General features: G+C 37.9%; 1 protein-coding gene across 1 annotated transcript in view; it reads left to right on the plus strand.

Annotated features, from left to right (window-relative positions):
• The window catches only part of KLHL29 (kelch like family member 29), a 358,553-nt gene that overhangs the window by 193,044 nt on the left and 147,178 nt on the right, over positions 1-18,331 (plus strand). The window lies entirely within an intron of this gene.

The raw sequence follows: 18,331 nt of genomic DNA on the forward strand, positions 1-18,331 counted from the left end.
CTTATAAGTCACACCACCATCTTTCTGACTTTTGTTGTGCTTTTTAAGTTATTCCGTTCCATATGAAATGTCAGAATTTTTCTTCTTTTAACATTTAGAAGAATTAGGTTGATGTTCCAGGAAGCTCTGGGTACTGGAGAGATTAATCAGCCTGAAAAAAGATAATATGGACATCCCATGGGTTTTGCCTTTCAAAGAGATTACATAGCATAGTTGAAATGAACCTACGTGAAACTATCAGCAGGATGGGAAAGTCCCCTGGTGCAAGGAATTAGGTGTGCATCAGATCTGTATGCTCTGCTGTGTGTGTGTGTGTGTGTGTGTGTGTGTGTGTGTGTGTGTGTGTGGTCACCCTTTGCTCTGTCCCAGATGGATCAACATTCTAGGTGTAGGCCAGTTTTAAATCTGTAATGGGGAAAAGCATATAGGTGCCAACACACTATTTGGATATGGAAACTGAGGTCATGTTATGTGTGTTCATGTATATGTGAGATCAGTGTGTTTGTGTGTGTGTGTGTGTGTGTGTGTGTACGTACAATATTGTATGTGTGTGTGTATAGTATTAGACATAATTAAAATCATGTCTTAGCAATGTGAAAGACAAGTAGTTTCTCCTTTTTAAAAAATATAAAGAGCCAGATATTTAAATTAGTTTTTAAAATTTTAGACCCTTATGTTGAGGGTTTTTATGGATACATGAAAATATTGGATTTACTGCCAAGCTCTTCCTTGTATTTCTAAAGGTTTTAAAGATTATTTTTGCCTAAGTAAAAAAAAAGCAGGAAAATTAGTACTATCTCAACAGTTCATAAGAGAGGATCTTTCAAATATTAAAATGCCTTGCTGACAAAATTCAAATGCTAATATATAATTAATGAAAACTATTCCTGAGCATCAGAATGATTCTGTATTTTTCTGGAGATGGTTCTTTAAAAATTGACAAAAATACTAATATTTAATATCCATGTTCTGGAACCATTTTAAGCTAATGTTCCTCTCCAGTATGTCCTGAGCTAAGCTTATCAAAATAATAAGATGAGCCCTTTCGGTAGGACGGCCTAACACAGATGTTTTCATCCTTCCAATTCATACCTAGAATTGAAGAGGAACTGTTTTCTTAGAAGGTGTGTATCCCATGCAGTGAAATGGAGCCAATATTCACATTTACCGATGATAGTCTTAGCTTTATCAATGGTCATAAATTGTACGGCAGGCAACTGTTTTCTCGTGAATTAAATTTTACTAAGTTCCAAGTTTATAGTCATCCCCATCTGATTTATTCTCCCTCCTTTATAGTAAGGAGAGATTGAACAATTCATATACTAATGCCTGAAAAGCAATCGTAATTGATATATTTATTTATTTATTGAAGGATTCATTTCCTTTCCTTCTTAAAAGCATGTACTTTGAAGCTATAATTGCACTTGTCAGATCTAACATCAAACAAGTAGGTTTATAATCTGGTTAAATAAGAAATCTTCAATTTCACAACTGGCTCTATACTTAAGCGATGTTTAGAATGAAAACCTTAATATAAATTATCTTGTGTTCATAAAGAGAGTAGTATAATATCCCACCTAGATGTTTTGCATTTTTCAGATCTGATTAATTTCAGATTTGTATGTGGCTGGCTGCATGTACTCAACAAAAGGGGACAGCTATGCTTTAAGTAAAGAAACAAAAATGTTTCAGCTAATTTTTAGAAATTTTCTCCCTTATTTGGGGTGAATCCCGGTATGCATTATAAGGAAGTTTGGCTACAAATGTTTCTTAATTGTTTTTCATAGTCTATTCCCCCATCTCATATAGAAAAGCAAGCTTCCCTATTTTACCATTTGACAGTCTTCTTCAGGATAATAAAACTGGTTTGCAATTTCTCAAATAAAATAATATGTCTTGCCAGTCAAAATGTAGGATACTGATGTTTTATACATTATTAGGGAACTGGTTTAAAATTGCACATTTTGTTTTTCCTAATTATGTTTCGATCAGATGAGTTGTATTCCTTTAGGATCTCCACTAGAATGCACTCAAATATTTTTGTCCTAAGCCATTTCTATTTTATAATATGGTAGAATTATTTCTTTCAGCACAAAACAAAAGAATTAACTGATATCCCATTTGCAATAGGTCAATGTTTTTCCATGGAAAAGTGGAAATTAAACCTTTTTGATTCATCTAATTTCCTTTAAATATTTTTTCTGATTTGCTTTAAATATTCTTTATTATCAGAATATATGTCAGTTGAAATTTTAATTGGTACCTTATAATTGGTAGCGATGGGGCAGAGTATCTTTAGATATGTTAGGTATTTAAATGTTTAGCCTTGCTACATTATTTTAATATTATTTTCCTGTTACATGTATTAAGAAATTGGAATTGTATTGATGCAATTATTGGAATATTTGTGAACTATTTCTCTTCTTTATGAAATGCTTAAAAGTTATTTCTCAGTCATGATCAGTATTTCTATACCACCAACATTAGAAAATGCTGTAGGTAAAGTAAAAACAGCTGCAGGTGAGTTGAAATAAAAATTATGCTCCTAAAAACAAATTCCGCCTTCATTACTACATGGAAAATTAAGCCCAGTGTTCATCGTTTTCTGCAGTTGCCTGACATCTAGAGAGACTGAGAATAACATTGGGCTTAGTGTCACTGGAGCCTGTAGAATATGGTGTCACAAAATCTTTCAGGTGCCGTAGAGATAGATTTTTAACTTTCTATCATTTTGAATCTCTATTTTAAGTTTAATTTATCCCAGAATTAGATAACAACATTAGATAAAATTATGTTTTAATTCCCACTGAAATTAGACTAATCGGTGCTCTAAGGAATTATTTAATCATCTGAATAATTTTAAGGACATTACTTAAAGCATTTTATAAAAACTTGGAGGAAATGCAGTAGTTCACAGACAGTATGCTTAGAAATTATTAATCAAACACTTGTATGAAATGCTAAAATCAAACTGGTGGTTCCTTCAAATATGTTGGACTGTGTGTCTAGTTTGCCATCATCCTTAGGAACACAATTCTTTCCCATTACATTAAATATCTGTCGCAAATAGAATAACTCATTTTTCCAACAGAAAAATTACAGACTAGTGGTTAATATTTGATACACAATATATTCCCAGTAATTCTGTAAGTTTCTCCTCCCAAAAACCCAGAAAACCCACGTTTCATTTTACCAGCCATGAAAATATCCTTTAGATATTTTCTAAAGGAAAATATTTCAGTGGCACAGTGTTTATAGTGCAGTACTGCAGGCTACTTCTCTGACTGCCGGCTGCCTGCAATTTGGTTGTTCAAATCTCACCAGGCTCAAAGTTGACTCAGCCTTCCATCCTTCCGAGGTAGGTAAAATGGGTAAAATTGTTGGGGGCAATATGCTGACTCTGTTAACTATTTGGAGAGGGCTGTTAAAGCACTGTAAAGCAGTTTATAAGTCTAAGTGCTAGTGCTATTGCTAGTGTTGTTTGTTTGGAAGAATTTTTGGATACATATATAATCCTCTTCAAGAACCCTCTGAGTTGAGTGGTGTACAAGTACTCCTTGCTTACCAACTGCCTTGTTTAGCAACCATTCAAAGTTACAGCAGTGTAAAAAAAAGCAGCTTTGTGATCAATCCTTCCCTTCATGACTGTTGTGGTGTCTCATGGTTATACTATCACCATTTTGGTGTTTCACAATCAGCGTACATTTACAACAGTTTCAACAGACTTAGAAACTCTTTTGCTAAATATTTTTGTTACTCCTGTAATTGTAAAATTTTATCAATGTTTTTAATACTTTGGGTAATTTCATTAACTTATATTAGCTGCCCTGAATATTCACTGATGTGGAAAGATGGAGAATCTATCAAATAAAGCAGTAGAAATAAAGTAGAGCAGAAGTATTCCGTTTTCCTTCTTTTTGTTTTCAGTCGCTCCATTCAGTAGTTTGAGCTGTATTCAACTACATGGGATCCCCTCGATGATAGGAACAACTTTATCTGTTGAATATAAATAGTGAAGATGGTAAAGTTTACTTGCCTTTTTTTAAAATAAGTATTTATCTAAATTCACATATTTTTGCATAAATGGAAAGGAAAGCACTGTGCTAAACCAAGTGATTGTTTAATGCATGTAAACTGCTTATTATAAGTAACTAGCTGGTAACCCGGCATTGCCTGGGTATTTATTTATAGGAGGGAAATGTCCCGACCAAACGTAATTTCTAACGTTGGATTTTCTCCTTTACCAGAGGGAGCCCCCTTGTGGAGTTCTGTGAAGCCATTACCATGGCAACTCCACTGCACTGCCCAGTAGAAGCCATTTTACAGCAGTACAGTAGAGGCCATTTTAAGGCACAACAGGCTGTATCTTAACAGAACACACACCCCAAGAGGTTTTAGGGGAGTCTTACCCCCACAATATTTTTCTCCAGAGAGTAAGTCATCTGTGTACCAAGTTTGGTTGAAATTGCTGGAGGCGTTCCAGAGTTATGCTGGAACACACACACACACATACACATCCGCTTTTATATAAATAATTAATAAATGTATATAGAGAGGACACAAAAAGAGGAACACAGATGGCTCTCCAGACCTTGGCCAACAAGGTCAGAGATTAGAACCTCTTGGCTTCTTACCTATTTCAGCAACTGAAATAATTTAAATGTATTTCTTAAATTAAAAATCCCTTGTTAAACAGACACTCCAGTATCCATATTACCTGCAAACCAGTCCTATATGCATATTCATATTTTAAATTCCAACATTTCAATCACAAACATTTTGTTTGATTCCTCATCATGAAGCACAACAAGCTGGCTACATTCACATTCACATTTCTGACCCAATGAATTGCAGGATCTTGCTATATTATTAGCTCACTATAGTGTGTGTGTGTGTGTGTGTGTGTGTGTGTGTCATAAAATCTCCAGAGGTGGGGATTAATTTAAATAACTGGAACTGACGGTAGGTAATTGACAGGCTGCCAACAAATAGCGGTTCAGTTGAATGCTTTGTTAGCTTCTGGAATAAGAAGCAAAGGTAGCACTAGAGAAGATTGCTCCTGAGCATCCTCTCTGTTTCTGCCAAATCTCTGAGGAGTTCTGGGTGATCAAAGGGTAAAGAGATGCCTGGGGCATTGTTGGTAGAGGATAAGAAGCATGCATGATTAGATATGAGCATAAGCTCAAATTGAAGCCAACTTTGTGGCAGCAAAGCAAAATTACTTCTTTGCTATTGTAGCTGAGGAAAGCCAACCAACGGCACCATTTAACGACAAGAGCCAAGGTGGCGCAGTGGTTAAATGCAGCACTGCAGGCTACTGCTAGATCAGCAGGTCAGTGGTTCAAATCTCACCGGCTCAGGGTTGACTCAGCCTTCCATCCTTCCGAGGTGGGTAAAATGAGGACCCAGATTGTTGGGGGCAATATGCTGACTCTCTGTAAACCGCTTAGAGAGGCCTGAAAGGCCTATGAAGCGGTATATAAGTCTACTGCTATTGCTATTGCATTTAGAGGTGCACACCCCACTTGGAAGAGGTAGTCTGGATGGCAAGTTGTGATTAACTGGCTGATCCTTTTATGGATCAAATTTTTTGCAGTCACTTTGGCAGCTGGATAGACAAGGTCCACTGAGTTGTCAGAGGTAGCATCCTGTGATGTTTTTGATCCTGTGCATCTAGAAGAAGTAGACAAGGTTTTTAGCTTTGCCACTTGTGGACCTGACCTTTGTCGTCTTGGCTGGTTAAAGTGTCAGGAAGGAAATCTGATGTTACATACAAGTTACAGTCAGCACCGCAGCAATTGAGGAGGGAGTAGGAACAGAAACCATGAAGGAGATGCCCATTTATCTTCTTATCAGATTCATTGCTTTTGGTTGAAGGAAACCTGGTGGGGCATCACTTACAAACAACTCTAAAAGATTATATATGCACATGACAGTGTAGGTGGAATGAAATATACATGGAAGGCATGGAATAGAAATTCTGTTGGTCATCCTCATGAATGACCTCTGCCAGAATTCTGGTGGAGACTTGTTTGCTACGGGGTGTATTACTTGGAACCCTGACAACAGATCTCCTCATCCATCTTTTGGCAGCTCTTGATCATATTACCTTCTGGGGTTGTTTGTGAAGGTTGGGAGACATGATATTACAATGGTTCTACTCCTTCCTGAATGGGCAAATCCAGTCACTAATTACAGGGGCAAGAGATCAAGGCAGTGCATTATAGGAGAAATCAAGGTTTAGTCCTCTACCGTGTCCTGTTCAACACCTTTACAAAGGTGTTGGCAGAGCCCATGATTACTCTGACTTACAACAGCAGTTCTGGTTGTAGTCATTAAGCAAATCACACATGGTCATTATGCGCAACATCACATGTCTGGGCCTTGCAACTTTGTGTGTTGGAAGCTGGCAGGGAAGGTTGCAAATACCAATCACATGATTTGCAGGACTTCAACCTTCATAATTGTACACCAGTTGCCAAGCACCCAAATCATAAATCATGTGACCTCGCAGATGTTATGGTGATCCCAGCTTTGAGGACTGGCCATAGGTTTGCTCATCCAGTGCCATTCTAACTTCCCTTAAACTCATCTCCTTAACTGTATTTCTTATTTGAATCTAATGAAAGATGTAGTATTATCCTGACCATTGATTTGTCATTTTCTGAATGGATAGAAAATTGCTCAGAGAATTCAAGTTAGATAGAGATGTCATTGACCCTGCTGATCTCTTAAAAGCCCTCTCTTCCTCTACCGTAATTCACTTTACAAGAGGTTGTCCTTCAATTGATGCAAAATACAACAGTCCTTGCATTTATTGGACAATTTCTAATGCCATACAACACTGCTGCTGTGGGGAAAGTATTGGCTATTAGCCATAATGCTCTGTAAGTCTTAAAGCCTGAAAGTTTACAAGACTAGCTATCTCAGAAACATTCTGCTGTCCCAATTCCAAAAAAGAAAGTATTAGTTGAAGATTCATTTATCAATATGTACAATAAGAAAAGATCAAAAGTGGATATCCCTGTCTGGGATATTTTCTCCTTTGGAAAAACTTGCTCCCTGAAGTGAGAGTGGCTCCCAATTTCACTCCTCTTCTGGCAACTAACAAAAACTTGGCTTTTCCAAAATGCATTTGGAATCCAAGTGCTGAAATGTGTGATTGTTATTATGTGTTAGGTTTTTATTGTATTCTACTTTATTCTCTCCACACACGCTACCATCCAACACCCTGCTGTGCTGCCTCATCTTGGCAGGGGAGAAAGTCTGGATGAGCAGAGAATGCTGGGAATGCATACCAGAAATATATAACTTCAGTAGGGTTATCCAAGCTGTGAAGGTCATTCCAGTTGCCCAGTTAAAGCAAGCAGGCATCTGTGTTGGACAAAAGCAATGTAGGAAAATACTGGAGACAGATACTAACGTATCTGTAGGAAAAGGAAAAGAAGGAATCTGTAGGAATCCTATGCATCTGTAGGAAAAGAAAATCTGAAAGGCTGGTGTTTTTGGCTTAAAGCATGTCCGGAGCTGCTGCCTTTCTATAAATCATGGTGAGTGGGTGTGGAGTGCTGGCATTGTTTCAGTGAGTGGATGTGTGGCTGTATCATGATTGGTAGATTGGTGGTGATTGGTGCTGGCTGTGGGTCCATTGTTGTTTCGTGTTGTAACGGCCTGGGTAGTGGGTGGGGGTCGTTTGTTTACCAGGGCTGGTTTCTAGATGTCTGGTAGGCGGGAGGTATCATCACGTTTATTCATGTTATGGGGGTGTTTCTCTATTTCAATAACTTCCATAATTATTCTCGTGTTGAAGTATTCAGTTTTGGAGATTAACCTGGTTCCTTCAAAATTAACTTTATATCCTGTAGCATATCCATCACTCCACCCATCCCCACCAAGATTTATAGAAAGACGGCAGCTCCATCCCCGCTTTAAGCCAAAAACACCAGCCTGAGGATGGCGAGTGAGATCTCGCCGTAACATTGCCAAGACAATCTCAATCTTACATGAGAAAAGACCCGAATACAACAAGACCAGTATACACCTGTGAAAATCTAAGAAAACATACACACACACATACATACAGTATATATCAAGAACTTCAGTGCAGATCAGTGACTAAATTATATCAATTAGTTGTCCCAGACAACCCTTTCATGGGATGGTCAGCATTTTATGCTCCAAGTGTTAATACAGAAGATATTTTATAAGGAATTTTATGATCAAGTACAGTTTGAATTTGATCTACATTGTCTTGTGTCACTTTTTGCCTTTTTACACTGTTTATAGAGTCCTTTGAAATAGAGCATTTTATGCATTCTATCCATCACTTAACAGAATTAAAATTACTATATAGCTGTGGAGAGGAAATATATCATAGACTAGCAGCCATGGCCTTTGTATACCTACAAAGACCAAAAACATGTGGCGCATGGTATCCCCTATTCTATGACATTCTATGCAAACAAAGTTGGACTTTAAAGGAGCAAGATAGAATGACTGTTGACAGTGCTGGACTTTTATGTTGGAGAAGACTGTTGAAAATATTCTGGACAACCGAGAAAACAAACCAATAGGTTATTAAATGAATCTCACTTGAGGCACAAATGACCAGGCTCAGATTGTATCCAGCTTCAGATACATTGGCCAAAGAGTCCTTGAAAGAGGCTCTAATACTGGGAAAGCTAGAAGAGAAAAACTTAGAACTCAGAATAATTGTATTGTCACTTTGAATGTACACTAATTGGCAAACATTAAAATGAAATTTCATTGCATGCAGCTCTCAAAGGGCCTCCACCTTATTCTCAAAGAGAAAAAGGCGCAGCAAGTTGAATGGACTCAACAGTAGCAAAGGACATTTGAACGTATAGGTTAGGGATAGATCATCTTAGATAATATCTATGTGGTGGCTAGTAGTCAAAAACAACTTGATGGCATATAATAAGTATAGGCTGTGGAGTAATTGGTTTATATTTAAATGACAGCATTGCCAAAAAAGCATTAAGAGTTGTCAACCTAATCTTGTGAAGATTCTTCTGTAACATTGTACTGCAAATTTGGGCATAAAAAAACCTTTGCCAGACTAATTCTCGAATACAGCTCATCTGCCTGGAATCCACACTGTATATCAGGCATTAATACAATTGAGCAGATCCAGAAGTATTTCACAAGAAGAGTACTCTATTCCTCTGTCCACAATAGAACCCCTTACGCCACCAGGTTCGAAATTTTGGGCTTGGACAACCTGGAACTATGCCACTTACGGTCTGACCTAAGCATAGTACACAAAATTATCTGCTACAACGTCCTATCTGTCAACGACTACTTCAGCTTCAACCCCAATAATACACTGGCAAACAATAGATACAAACTCAAGGTAAACCACTCCAAACTCGATTGCAGAAAATATGACATTCAGCAACAGAGTGGTCAACACTTGACATGCTCTATCTGGCTCTGTTGTTACATCCTCAAACCCTCACAGCTTCAACCTTAAACTGTCTACCGTGGACCTCATCCCCATTCCTAAGAGGTCCATAAAGGGGGCGTGCATAAGCGCACCAGTGTGCCCACCATCTCTGCCCTACTGTCCCGATTTATTTGTACTCATTTCCTTGTTCATGTCCATGTTGATACTTATACCTGTTATCTTGAACATGTTCAACAAACTAAATAAATAAAAATAAATAAAATAAAATAAAATATTAGTGTAAAAGATCACATGCCAAGGTCTTCTTTCTATAACTCTTCAGTATCCTGAGAAGGGTAACAAAATGCATGTGTATGCTTTTTGTTGCTTTTTGCATCATAAGCATTTTTGTGAGCATTGCTACTTGCACATTTTTAGCTACTTAATCCTGTTCTTAAATTCTGATTTTGCCATGATTTTCTCTTGCAACATCCTTTGTTTCCTATTGCTTAGTGATTGATTATGCACCATCAAGTCAGTGCTGCTTCTTAGCAACCAAGGAGATAAATTCTTTCCAGAAGAAGGAATCTGGTCTTTCTGATTGTCCAACGGTGCCTGTTGATTAGTATTTTTTGCTTGTTCTTTGCTTCATATCATAAGTCACTCATGCAAGCAGAATTATATTTCAGGTCATATCTCAGAAATATCCTTATGTAGAAAAAGAAAAATAATTTGATACATCAAAGGCAACATTAGGATTTTTTTTTTAAAAAAAATAGTTGTTTACATAGATCATCCTCTTGTGATTTATAATTAGTCTTGGGAGGATACATTTTTTAAAAGGAAGAAAAATAATATTGTTTCTCTTCAGTAATTAAATGGTAGCCTTTTATTCTTCTTTGGGAAGGAAAAGAAATACAATCCAATTGCTGTTGCTTTGCTAAATAAGTAATTATAAAAGACACAGTACATATGAGAGCAATGGTAGCAGTGGTGGGTTTCAAAAATTGTTGAAACCTACTCTGTGGGTGTGGCCTCCTTTGTGGGAGTGGCTTGCCACCCATGTGACCGGATGGGAGTGGCTTGCCGCCCATGTGACCGGATATGAAATTATGAATTAGTACTTAGGTCGGTCCAAGTAGCTATTCAGAAACTCTGGCATTGAAGCATGCAAGTCTTAAAGCTGTCAAGTTACAAGATCCTTGCCAGTGGTGGGTTTCAAAAAATTTTGGAACCTCTTCTGTAGGTGTAGCCTGCTTTCTGGATCCACTGGTGGAACCACTTCTAACCGGTTCGGTAGATTTGACGAACCGGTTCTACCGAATAGGTGCGAACTGGCAGGAACCCACCTCTGAATGGTAGCCATGAAACTAATTTCTTCCATCTATCATCAAGGAATTTATTCTATCATGCTATCCCTAACTCTATTTTTTGATCCTTGATTTAAGTACACTGATGCATCTTGTTAGAAAAATACTGCACTTACATAACCCATATTAGTGTCAACAGAGATATGATCTTTTGCCTTTCTGTCTCTGAAACAAATTTACAATTTCTATTTATAATGTTGTTGTTTTTTTAAAGTAGCATTGGTACTGTTTCTTCGCTGAGGTTCTCTGCCAATTTCAATATTAACTCTGAATGAAGAGATACCACTTTGAAGAAGGAACAAGTCTGGGACTTGAGGGCTTGGACTCACAGCTGATATTCGATAAGCAGGTAGATGCCATGGACAGTGTAACCTTTACCTGGGTTTGACTAGTGTGACAGTTAGGATATTGCCAGGAGCAGAAGGAATTCACCGTGGTAAATAAACCCTTATCACTACACAACTGGATAAGAGGCTCTACATGAGGCCGCCTCCCAGAAAGCAAAAACACTCAGAAACTTCAGTTGGTGCAAAACAGATTAATACTTCTTGAGTTTTGCTCAAAACAAGCAGAATACAGTCATGCATAAAAACTGCTATTACCATTTTCACTGCTACAATTTCTGCGTCCCTTCTAAGATGGCCCTAAGCAGAGCATCTGACATTAATTCAAGAAAAAGGCAACAAAGCTAAGCATCAGCATAGCTAGGTCTGATTTGGAATTAATGCATAAAGGTTAAGCTGTGAAAGGCACTTCTTGGCTACAGCTGCCATATAACCTCCAAAGCACCCTTAGACTACGAGCTTGTTTTGAGCGCATTATCCCTCCTCCACCCCACGGACAAATGTTGGGAATTACTTTCAAAGTTAGTGTACTATTGGGGAACATTCATAGTTTGTCCAGATTTAAGCATTATTTTATTTTAAGCCTCATCAGGCCCATTTCTGCCCATCCATGCCTTCCCTAATAATAGCAGCTGAAAAAGATAAGCAAGGGCACACATTATCTTTCAGGTAAATTTTAAATAATATGAGGACAAACTCTGAGAAATGCTACAGTCTGAACATGATTCTGCAAGCTTTGCCTTTTGTAAACAATCTGAGGAAGGATTGGGGAAGCATCTTAAAATATTCTAACCCTTTTTCCGCCAGGCATCCCAGAAGGATACCGTATTTGAGGGTATCACACTACTGAGAAGTACATTGGAACTTGTAACGGGTTTTATTATTGGAAGCAACAATTTAAATTGACTACATGTCTTTTAAAATGGAGTTATGAGGAAAGCGTAATAAGAGATGGAAAGGTTAGCAGGAAGAATTTCAAAAGCTGAAGTTGAGAAGTTCATATAAAGGAGAGATTAGGAACCTCTAGTTTTTCAGATATTCCTGAACTACAATTCCCAGCAGCCCAAAGTCAACATGCTGAAGAATGCTGGGAGCAGTAGTTCAGCCACTTCTGAGAGTGCCACACTGATACAAAAGATATAGATATATATTTCACATATGTTCTTACAATTGATCTAGTAACATTATGCATTTGTGTGTTGCTGAGGTTTATAGCATTTTCCCTCAAACAACCAATATATGATTATATAGAGGCAATCGTGAGATTCTTAACAGAAAAACATTTTAGTCCTCTGTACAAAATCATTATTTTCTTTTTTTATTATACTGTGTAGAGTAAGAAGTGAACTCTTGCCCTTCTCCATTAGGGGTTTCTTTAATTCACTTTTATAGTGGTGAAGTGGTAAAGAAAATGCTTTTTGAAAGATAAAGACATTTAAAAGTTTTATCAAAACTAAAAAAAATCATTTACCTCTTTTTTTCTTTAGCCCAAGCATTTGAAATAAGCACAGAAATCCATATATATATATATATGTATGTATGTATGTATGTATGTATGTATGTATGTATATGTATATGTATATGTATATGTATATGTATATGTATATGTATATGTATGTATGTATATATTGTTGTATTTGTGCTGATAAATAAATAAAGGGAGACTAGTATAGATCTATTTCAAGTTATTTAGCTCTCATCAGCTAGCCATACCCTTACTGGGATTTGAACCTGGGCTATATTACTAGGCAGACATCTTAGCCATTAGGCCACAGGTTCTTATCCGTTATCCGTTATACACACACACACACACACACACACACAAAAGCCTTTTAGCTATATTATTTCAGAAAAACAATCTCTTTTAATATTCCACAGGTGCATCTGCAATAAAAGGGATATCTTGCAAAACAAAATAATTATTCCTAAAGGCATCTGTTTTATGCCTTGAAACAAAACTTCAAGAAAAGAACAGAAACAGAATTCTTTTGTTCAATGTGTGTGGAAAGGAGATGAAATTGGTAACATGCATTATCAGTATATTTCGTTTTACTGATAAGATGTATTAAATTGTGGAACTTGGGGCCACTAATATTAAGATCATAGCAAGTAGTATAATTTATTGGTGAAAATAAAAAGAAAATAGCTATATGGTTGCAACTGACCATCTGAGCAAAGTGTGCTCTGCTTGACCTTCAATTTTGTTATACCTGACAGTTCTTAATAGTTTTGGGGAAGTATTTATTTATTTGATTGATGATTGGTTGATTATGTGCCATCAAGTTGGTGTCAACTCATAGAGACCACATAGATTTTCTCCACGACAACCTGTTTTTAAACTTGATTTTTCAGGTCTTTCAGCAGTGCACTAATTCAAGGGCAGCCCTTGAAGAGCATTCGGAGACTTCAGCTTGTCCAGAATGCAGCCGCGCGAGCGATCGTGGGTGTACCTTGGTTCACCCACGTAACACCTATCCTCCGCGAGCTGCACTGGCTGCCTATTGGTCTTCGGATACACTTCAAGGCGCTAGTCGTCACTTATAAAGCCCTTCATGGTATTGGACGTGGGTACTTGAGAGACCGCCTGCTGCCAATCACCTCCACTAGACCGATTAGATCCCACAGATTAGGCCTCCTCCGAATTCCATCAGCCGGCCAGTGCCAACTGGCGACTACCCGGAGGAGAGCCTTCTCTGTGGCTGCTCCGACCCTCTGGAACGAGCTCCCCGTGGAGATTCGAACCCTCACCACCCTCCAGGCCTTCCGCAAAGCTGTTAAAACCTGGGTGTTCCAACAGGCCTGGGGCTAAAGAGCTGTTGCCCCCGTCTCGAATGGTATGACTGTTGTGTGTTTTTAAATTATGTATTGTTATGTTTCGTCTTTTATTTTTTGTCTGTACCCCCCTTCCCTGATTTGAATTGTGAGCCGCCCTGAGTCCCCTTCGGGGGAAAAGGGCAGCATATAAATATAAAAAAAAATCAAATCAAATCAAAATTCTCACTCTGAGTCCATCCACCTTGTTGCTGGCTGTCTTCTCCTCTTTCCTCTTACCTTTCCCAGCATTAGAGTCTTCTCAAGAGAATTAGTTCTTCATATGATGTGTCCAAAGTAGAATAATTTCAATCTGGTTCTTTGTGCCTCAAGTGAGGTTGATTTTTTTCTTGATCTTACTTATTTTAATGAAATTATAATTCTTCAAACATTAATAAAAAGTAGGTCAATAACACAACACAGTTATTTTCATATTATGAGTTTGAGTTACTATTACAGTCATAGTAAAACAGACACACAGAATCTTGGAAATATTTTTTTTTTAAAAAAAGACATATCAAAAGCCGCAACTGTAAGCATATTTAGACTGCCTGTCTAGCTGTGTACTTGGGAGAAACATTCTTCCTGCAGCTTTCATCTCTGCTACTCTTCGTTTTAAATATGTCATCTTTAATGAGGAGTCAGTGGAGCTATTGCATTGAAATGGGTTTAACATCACAACAGGGCCAAGACACCATTTGAAGGAAATCACATTTAAATCCATAGGATTTCTTTTAAATGCACTTTAAAATAAAAGGATAAGAAGTAATATGTTGATTTAATGAAGACTGAGGGAACTATGTGCAAGATTAGGCTGTTTTGACCTAAAACAATACCAGGTTTGCCGTTAATGCTTTCCAAATTTCTCCTGACCTTGACTGAAAGATTGTGTAGATCAGGAGTGAAATTCAGCAGGTTCTGGAGAACCGGTAGCAGAAAATTAGAGTAGTTCAGAGAACTGGCGAATACCACCTCTGGCTGGCCTCAGAGTGGGGTGGGAATGGAGATTTTGCAATATCCTTTCCATGCCACGCCCACCAAGCCACGCCCACAGCACTGTTAGTAAAAAAGATGGAATTTCACCACTAGTGTAGGTGCAAGCGCCTAAAAGCACATGTGCATGCCTAAGTGCTTATCTCCCTAGGAATTAATTCTCTTTTGAGTCTGTGACAGAAGAAAGAGCAGGAATGAAGGATGTCTAACAATTTTTCCATGGAGATTTGGAGTTACTTTAAATATGTCCTTGGCTTTGGTTCTGTTCATTGAAGTAATTTATTTTAATTGCTCCAGGATTAGTGAGAAAACAGCTTGCACAAAAGTCAGATTTCAGTACAAGATATTTGCTGTTAGTTTCACTGTCAGAGGGGGATAAACCTAAATTGAGTATGCAGACTCTAAGCATGTAAATAAGTATGGTGCTGTACGCGTGGGCATCAAATACAGTATGCGGCTCGAAATGCCAATCTTTTCCATGTGCAATTTTTGTTCTGTTGCCAAGTTAATTCCTGCCAGTGTGGCAGATTGATTTAGGAAGCTGTTTACATCACTGGACTGAATGATCTTTTTAAAAGTCAATTTTGTTCTCATTTGAGTTTTCCTGGTTTTTGGATCAGCTCCCGAGGGTTGTGAGAAGCCATTAATGAAAAAGAATTAGTGACGAGACTGTTCTTCCCACTCACTGAAGGAACAAAATTGAGGGGAGCCAGGGAAGCAGACGAACAGGAATGTAATTCCAAATTTCAATCTTCTTTGTATTATGGGTCATTACCTGTTAATTGACTAAATGGCAGTTCTCTGTGAAGTTTTGTTTGGATTTTATAATGAAGACAGATGATATAATTAGTATCATTTCTGATTTGGAAATAATGAAAGTGTTGTATCTGTGAGGTGTACCTTTCAGCCTACATGATATCAGAAATAACTTCCTATTGACACGAGAACATCAAGGGTTTTATGTTTTATTTTAATGTGTTCAGTACATTGATGTAGTCTGAAAATAGTAATGTGTTCCTTCTTTTTTTCTTTTTTCATTATAGCAGTAGTTCTCTTAAGCACTTAAGAACTTCCGTTGTTTCTTCATATTGACCTGCATATTGAGAAACATCTGTGGGGTATAAAGTTTGGGAACCTATTATCATTCGCCCAGCGATTGCAAACTAACTTTCAATACTGTGTTTCCCCCAAAATAAGACGGGGTCTTATTTTCTTTTGACTTCTGAAATAAGCACTTCACCTTATTTTCAGGGAGGTCTTATTGTTTTTGAGGTGCAGGAGGTGACGAGCGTGGTCACCTCATGGCTGCTGCTGTGTTGCAATATTTTTGGGGAGGCCTTATTGTAGCGCTTATGCTCAAAAGCCCGATTGGGCTTATTATTTGGGGAGGGCTTATTTTCAGGGAAACAGGGTAATTACTCATACTTTTCAATAAGCTACAGTGTGGATGATATGAGTTACACCTAGCATGTTGCGTGAATCCAGCCAGTTCTTGGTTATTCAATAAATCACAGCTAAACAGATCATGGCTTGACCTACTCAAGTCGTTTTGTGCCCTCTCTGCATATTGCAAGAGATGGTTTGTCATGGTAGGCAAAGGTTTTCAAATGCCCACTCTGGAATCTATGGTTAGAATGTCGGATGTTATGTGGAAGGAAACATACTAAGAAGTGCCGGGGGAGGGGGGGACTTTTGCTGCAGCTGAGAGACATCGTGAAGATACTGCTGCCTTCTTTGCAGAGATTTATATGCCTTTTTTCCATATGAAAAGACCTCCAGAAATCTAATAAAAACAATTAAATGCATTTAGAGTTATTAAAATACAATAAAAGTACGAACAGAAAAACGATGTGCATCTTAAATTTTAAACAGAGATGATGTATTCAATAAAAAATAATAATTGGAGAGGGCAACTAAACTGATGCATCAGTTTAAAAAAAGGCCCTGTATTTCTGAGAGATTTTACAAGTCTGCTATTCCTCATATAATTTTCTTTTCTTTTGCACCTAGTCATTTTGATTTTTTAAAAAAAACAGTTTTACTTGGCTGTTTCTTCAACAAAATACAAGATTTGAGGTTGTTGCCACTTGCTTTAGTGTAAATGACTAAATAAATATTTTGGAGGAATACGATTATTATACAGGCTCAGACCAGCCATCATTCTCTCAATTGCTACAATAATTTGATATGTTTATACATTAACAGTTAACAAATATAATAAAGCTAATGGAGTTCTTCTTGCAAGAAAATTAGGATAATTGAGGAAATAAATTATATATTATAAAGTACTGCTGGTGTTTATTTTTATGTATTAATAAAAATGTTGCATGCTTTGGCAAACATGTTTAACTGTAGAAAACTCATGAATATCTCATAGCACCAGTCCTATCTGAGTTTCTCAAATCCAGGGGGAAATTATTTTGCTGCTTAGCTATGCCACAGCTTTCAGCTCCTTCAACTCTGAGCAACTTCAAAAAAGATGAAGACTGTAACTTTATGTAACTAAATTAAATTCCCAATCTTAATGTTTGCAGGCTGGTGGTGTGAAGCTTCAGCTAAGCCTGGTGGAGACCTTCATATAAATGTTGTACAGGATCATGTTCATTGTTTTAAAGTCAGGGTTTTTTTTAGTGGGTAGGCACTATCCAAACTGGCTATCAATGTTAGTTTTGGAGATTTTGGCAGCTACGGGGTGCAAGACAATGCAGGCCGACATAGAAATAGAAATAAATTCTCCGGCAGAAATGAGCCCTCCTTGGCAACTTCTTCCACATTTGCTGCATCTTTAGTGATAAGTCTGCTTGAATATCTCAGTAATATTGGGTGGAGTTGATCCAAGGCCTATATATCAGTGGTGGGTTCTGGATCCTGTTGCAACCGGCGTCCACCACGTGGACGTGCGCAGCAAGCGCGCAGTGCGCACATGCGTATTACCGCCCGCAATGCTCCAGCTGCTCGGTGGAGTGTCACGTAGGCGCTGTATGCTCCATGCGTGTGCGTGAAAGCCCCAATCGGCTCAAGTACAGGTAAGGAGGACGGGTGGGTGAGTGGGCCTTCCACAGCACCGTACCGGAACGGTACCTGGTGCTCCCAGCAGGCACCGGTACACCCGTATCAGGTCGTACCAGTCATATCCCACCACTGCTATATATTTACAAGATAGGGTTGTAATATTTTCAAATAGAATTGGGGGGGGGGACTAGAAAAGAATGTAACTTTTTTAAACCAGCATTCCTCCTAATCATCAGAAACACGTGTAATGCTGTCTCCAAGGAGTTTGCATGTATCTTTTAATATCACCTTGATAGCCACTTATCAATTAATAACATGTATTTAAGTATTACTGGATTGTAGTGATTGTGTCTTTACAAGATGTTTTCTAGCGGCAGAATGAGCTTTTCCTCCCC

Source organism: Thamnophis elegans, chromosome 3 (genome assembly GCF_009769535.1).
Source record: "Thamnophis elegans isolate rThaEle1 chromosome 3, rThaEle1.pri, whole genome shotgun sequence".
NCBI lineage: Eukaryota > Metazoa > Chordata > Lepidosauria > Squamata > Colubridae > Thamnophis > Thamnophis elegans.